We start from the raw sequence: 6451 nt of genomic DNA, 5'->3' as shown, positions 1-6451 counted from the left end.
TTCCAAGAACTCTTCACTTTTTATGGTGTGAGCAACTGTGGCTCTAGTGACTCTAGTGTTTTCATATCCATGTTTAAACCGATCTCTCTAAGAATTTAGGGAAATGGTTGTGGCAAGAGCCTCTCTACAATCCATTAACCTTTTCAATATAATGTAATGTGACGCAAATCTTTTATTGGCCCTTTTTATCAATTGTAAGCTTGTTTTATCTCTAAATATGGTTTGGAATGATTTTAATTAAGGAAATACTTAATAATTACTTTCCTTCTCCTATACATAGTGATCAACCATTAAATTTCATTAGCGATGTGGTTAAAGATCAAGCTCAACGTACGAACACAACAAGGAGACCGAAATATGTGTTTGTGTACCTTTTCAATTTCCCTTCCAGTAGCCTTGAAGTTCACATCATTATCTATAACAACTTGAAGGACATTGTTTAGTTCTACTTCTTAAATAGCTCTGTGCAAATACATTGCTATTGCGACACCTTTTTTTTCTATACCCGAGAAATCCTCTAGGTACATGAACATTGCCCCACAACTATTCACTGTAAAAACAATAATTAGACATTTGTGTTTCACAATTTTCCACCCATCAGATACCATGGAAATGCGTTGAGACCACATATCATTGATCGCTGTTAAATCTTTTTCAACATCTCTAAGGCGTTCATCAAAAAAAATTGTCATCGCCTTTTTGCTTGATGAAAGTTTATAACCAACAAGAGTTTTGCTTATTGCTCTAACGATCTTGAAAAATTACAGAATCCACAAAACATTGATATGAATTCAATTAGCACATAAGCATCTTTTAATTTTCAAGTCCCATGTTTCTTTCCATTTTATCAAATGATTCTTCAATGGTTTTCCTAGAAAAAGGAGAATATGGAGTATTTTTTCTGATTACATAACTTTTCAAATTGCGAGGAACACCTACCTTTTCAACAGCTTTAACTTTATTCATCAAACTTTCATACTTCTCGCAATCTTTTAATATTTCGCTACACCTTTTTATATCTGCTTTCCTCCCATCCATAGCACCAAAAAAGTGAACATGAATTATTGTATAAGAACTTGTAAATTTCTGATGGCAACGCTTGCAAACCTAAACCTTGGCATCCCCCTTTTGTGTTCCCAAGTTGGAGAGAAGTGGAAGGAAAATTATTCATTTTGTTCTTTCGTTCCAAATCCTTCCAAATAGGAAGGAAAGTTAGGACGAAAAGTGATCGTTCCATTTCTCACCATTTCCTTCTTTTAGCGAAGCTCAGGAACACAAATTTCTCTTATTTTCTTCTCACTTCCATTCATTTCATTTCTTTCATCTCATTAAGTTGAACTCGGGAACGGGGTGTTAGGTTTTACTTTTGTATCAATCTAATATGTAGGTCATTATTTGCATTCTTTTGTTACTTTATTACTGTAATTATCAAAAAATCGCATTCAACTTGTAATTTTCATGCTTTGAAAAATCTATTTGGTATGTGCTTATTTTGGATGGGAAAACAATATTTAGCTATGAAAAATTGAAGTAATATGAAAAAAGTAGAATGATATAATAAATAATGTACAAGATAATACAAACTCAGATTCTAGGCAAGAACCCTAAGATCGCACCTACCTTCAAGTAATGTGATTCTCCAAAATAGTCAACGATTTTTTATTATTTGCATAAGCACAAAATAATATATGGAGCACCATTTATAAATGGGTAGATGCTACATATGGGAAAAGAAACAACAAATAGGCCATTACCTATACTGAGGCATCAAAAAGATTTCATTATACAAGGTACAAGTAAATATTTTTAAAATAGTCCTTAAAAAAACAAACGAATGCGAAGACTTAGTAATATTTGTAATTTGGGTCGTTCAAAGGGGAAAGCTAAACTGTTAGTCAAGGTGATAATTTTCACAAAAGTCTTCCGTCTCATTCAAGTGAGTGCATGTCTACTTAAATAAGAATGATTTTCCATAAAATATTTTATATCAATTGAATGCTTCCATAGGAAATGAATGCTTAGTATTTGGAATATTTTTTAAGTGTATATTTGGTAATATTAAATGAAAATATTAATAGAAGTTGTGACACCTAAACATTTTAGGTAGTTTCCATTCTTCAATCAAGTATTAAAAATATTGAAAACCTGGTCCTTACGCTGGCATACTGGAGGTGTACGATGGGCGTAAGTCATTAAGCAACGATGCAACATCATTGAGTACGCAGGGCGCTTTCACGCACATACCAAAACCCTAAAAAAATTATTGAGACCCTATTTAAACACCTTAAGTCGCTTGATGCATCTTTATGTTGATCCTCCACCCTCCTCAAAGAAGCGGGGATATCATGTTCGAAGAGAATGTCCTCTATAAAGGTACGTTTGGCGAAAATCTTGAAGGAAAGTAGAAAGCACATGAGAAATATTAATTTATATTCAATTCAATTACAAAGAATGACACTACAAGACCTGGTTGTAGTCTAGAGATATGTGAAAACTTTAGGAAGAATAGGAGCTACGATGAGTATGAGGATTTTGGAGATAGTGGGAGCACAGAGGATAACTGATTTTACAAAGTGAAGCGATGAAAGAGCTAAAACTGAAACCCCAACTAGCATAATATCTACTATAGAAAGAGGAACTCCAATTAGATATTCTCCAACAACAATTTACTTGTCGAATGTGGAGACAAATTATTATCTAAAGGCCTTGCACATGAAAGATTCCATATAGTGGAAGAGTAATGGTGGACGAGTTAAGCTCACTTGAAAATAACCAAAGTTGGTACTTCATCAATCTACCAACCGGGAATGAAGGAGTACAAAAGATGTTGGTATTCAAGGTCAAAGACGAAGACGGACATGATCAAGAAGGACAAGGACAAATTAGTGGTCTTTGGTAATGTGCTTCAAAAGGTCTACATTTAGAGCAACTTGATGTAAATATTGCATTTTTGCATTGAGACCCTGATGAAGATATATACATGGCACAACAAAAAGGTTTTCAGGTAGCTAGTAAAGAAAACATGATGTGCAAGTTAATGAAAAATCTATATGGACTGAAGAAAGCTCAAAGATAATGGTACTTTAATTTTTTTAGTATTATGTAGATGAATTACTATGCGAGTTGTTACATGGTTCTTTGTTGCTTCCTAAAGAAGTTTAGTTCCTCGTATATCATCCTTAGATTGAGTGTTGATGACATCTTGGTAGCTGGATCAAGCATACATGAGTTCAACAAATTTAAGAAGTAGTATTTCAAAAATTCAAGATAAAGTACTTAGGAGCTACCAAAGGGATTCTATACATGAGCATAGTCAATGACATTTGCTGGTATTCTAAAGCGTTCCCAAAAAAAGTATTTCATGAAAGTCATGGAGAAATTATGCATGATAAATGTTAAGGCCAAAAGCACACGTTTTGGGAGTCTTTTGATATTCTCAAAGAAGCAATCCCAAAGAAGGATGCAAACAAATAAGAAATGAATAAAGTTCCTTATGTCACAACAATTGGTAGTTTGATATATGTCATGTTATATACTATCCCATATGTTGCTCTTGTTGTGAGATTTATTAGTTGATTCATGTCAACTCTAGGAAAGAAGCATCGGGAAGGAGTCAAGTGGTTTCTATGCTTGTTGAAAGGCACACTTCTGTTTGCTTTATATTTCAATAAAAAATCACAGATGTAGATTTTGGGAAGTTGGGTAGATTCAAAGAAAATAACGCAATTTATGGGTTCACTATGGTGGGTACATCCATCAGCCGGGTGTCCACATAGCTTATATGATAGCTTATATGGTTGAAGAACTCTGAATCAGAGTTGGGCAAGAAACAATATAACTATGTGCTACATGTGATAACCAAACTGCAGTTAACATGGAGAAGAATCTAGAGTGTCATAGCATTCTGATAACCAAAGTGCACTTTACGGGTTGTGGAGTACTTAGTTTTGTAGAAATGCCAAGGCCATTGAAAGGTTTTCTGAAAAATGACTAAATGGTAAAACTCAACATGTCATTTTTATTTTTTTTAAGTGCGACGTAATCCAATAAATCTAAACTTTTATTGTAGATAGTAATAATGGTCTGATTAGTAAAAAAACATCAAATGGTGTCGTTCCATTAGAGAATTATAAATATCACTTTGGTTGCAACAGTTACCAGAATATAATAATATTTATGTAATTTGTCCACTATTTTATTATTCAATCTCAAAATACATGCACCCATTCTTACCGTTAGTCAACGGTCACTCTTGTAATTAGTTCAAATTGAAATAAGACTATAAAGAATATGACCGTTTTGTAACGGTCTAAAAACTACATATATATAGTAACAAATTCTTGGTCAATCGGCATACTTTTGCCATTGCACTCCTCCCCTCGCCTCTTGAATTCCTTATCTTCAAAGTATACTCTTTCACTTTCTTATTTTTTCTCTATATCATCATTTTCGTAATTCGTTCAAATAGTTTCTCTTAGCTTAGATGTAGCTTTGTTGATGATTACTTTATTCAAGACAACTTGTTGACAACCATATGATTGTTTCATATAGCCTCGAGACCTATAAATCCATTTAAGCTCTTCTTAGCTTATTTGATTTCCTTTTTCAGAAAGAAAAAAAAAACATGTATTTGGCTACCTTATGTGTAAGTCTTCCTAAATTTATTGCAATTGACATAACTTGGATCAACAAATCCTGCGTTGAGGAAGGGAATTGAATTTGCCAGGGCTCGGAAAGTCTCTAAAGAAATTGGTGAGTATAGTTATCTTGTATAGTCATCCCCATGATAACCTCAAGCTACTCGAAACTTTTTGGTATTGTGGTCGATTGAAATGCCAAAGCCGACCATAATCTGATTCTAGACTTGGATTCCGATTACATGGCTCCTGATTCCTATTCTTTCTGTACAAAGTTAGGGATCTTCTTGCTGTAAATAACAATTTCATAAAAAGCAAGCTTACTTGAAATGTCTAAGCTTAAAATAGCACTCTTTCTTGCTCCTGATTCCGGACCCATACAAAAACTACTCCCTGAGAAGAAAGTTCCGCATATGGGTCCTCCAAGAACACCAGCAACTTCACCCATGGGCATGTACAAATTGAATAATTTTTTTGAGTACTGATCGTTATACATCTATTTTCTGTTTCAGGTAAAATCATTACCGTCAAAAACATTATCCTCAGATTTTGCTAACACAACAGTAAATTGAAGTTGCTCACTGATTTCTGTATATTTTCCTAAACAAGAGAACATCTTACAGAAATGAGGCCTTTCCATCAACTCTCTAAAGACAGACGCAACTGCAGGTTTTAGAAGTGAAGTATGCAGTTCTCAATGAGTATTGTGCTTTCTTCTGTTCCACGATCAATATACTTCAAAAAGAGAACATTATATCAGCTTGAGATGGATGCTTTCCGATACATTGTCAATGTGTCATGGTCCTGTTCTATTCTTGCGTGTGCTTTGATGTATATAATTTCATAGAACAATTTAAAGCTCCAAGACTTCCATATTTAGAATAGTTAAAAAGACAACTAAATAGTTCCCTTATAATATTTTATAATCTTCAAAAATACTCGGACATAAAAGATAAACATAGTTTCCCATAAATTTTGAATCTCGAAATATACAAAACCTAAATAAAAGCAGTCGAGAAATTGATACCTTACAACCGCCGGATTTGATGTTAATGTTTAGAATTCACCGAGACAGATGGAAGAGGAAGGATGCGCAAATGACGATGTAATGATGTTGGATAATATGTTTTACAAGTGTAGAAATTATTTGGCTCTGATGATGCTTATTTGCTAATTAAATCTTCATTTAATAAATCCATTTTTTATCGGTTTTTTATGACTTGAATTGGTAAGGCTATCATTAGAGATATTGAAGAAAAAGAGGAAGCACACCAGGTGTTTGACAAAATGCCTATTTGGAATCTGGGTATTAAATGCCTATTTGAAATCTGGGTATTTGTAACTAGAACTTTCCCCACCAACGGATACCAGGACAATTTCATTGAGATCATCTTCTCTCTGAAGCACCTCAAGAGCCTTTGTCATGATGTTCTGAACAACCAATAAACTTACCATACCAAAGCAAAAGAAAACAAAATACCCTCTAAAACAAGTACTACTGCCGGTGCCCAACTTAGTCCCACTCACATTGCGTATGTATGTAACAATAGCTTTGATACTCTTTTTTAGCAAATAGAGAAAAACGTGTAACTTAAAGCAATGTTTGCCAAAACTTTTTATGACTTTGAGATTATGAAGAATATGAATTATTGGAAGATGATGAATTTTTTTAAAGCATCAAGATGAAATCAACCATCATTTACGAAGTTAAAATAAAAAAAGTTACTTAAAGACCATATATATAATAAAATAATTTAAATTATATTTATGAGACAATATTAGACTTTGTATGGTTTTCTTTTAGTATATTATGG

The 6451-nt window shown here is 33.4% G+C and overlaps 1 long non-coding RNA gene across 1 annotated transcript; it reads right to left on the bottom strand.

The window, feature by feature from the left end:
* Positions 1 to 4253: 4253 nt before the first annotated feature.
* On the bottom strand, positions 4254 to 6244 carry LOC145051309 (uncharacterized). The gene is made up of 3 exons (XR_013683528.1): positions 5665 to 6244; positions 5259 to 5372; positions 4254 to 5140 (listed from the first exon to the last, which is right to left on the bottom strand). It is a non-coding gene; the product is annotated as an uncharacterized LOC145051309 (long non-coding RNA).
* Between the last annotated feature and the right edge of the window lie 207 nt (positions 6245 to 6451).

This window comes from Lactuca serriola, chromosome 5 (genome assembly GCF_051521515.1).
Source record: "Lactuca serriola cultivar US96UC23 chromosome 5, Lser_US96UC23_V15, whole genome shotgun sequence".
In the NCBI taxonomy this organism is placed as follows: domain Eukaryota; kingdom Viridiplantae; phylum Streptophyta; class Magnoliopsida; order Asterales; family Asteraceae; genus Lactuca; species Lactuca serriola.
Note: the sequence above shows the minus strand (reverse complement) of the source record. Positions and strands in the feature narration are given on the sequence as shown.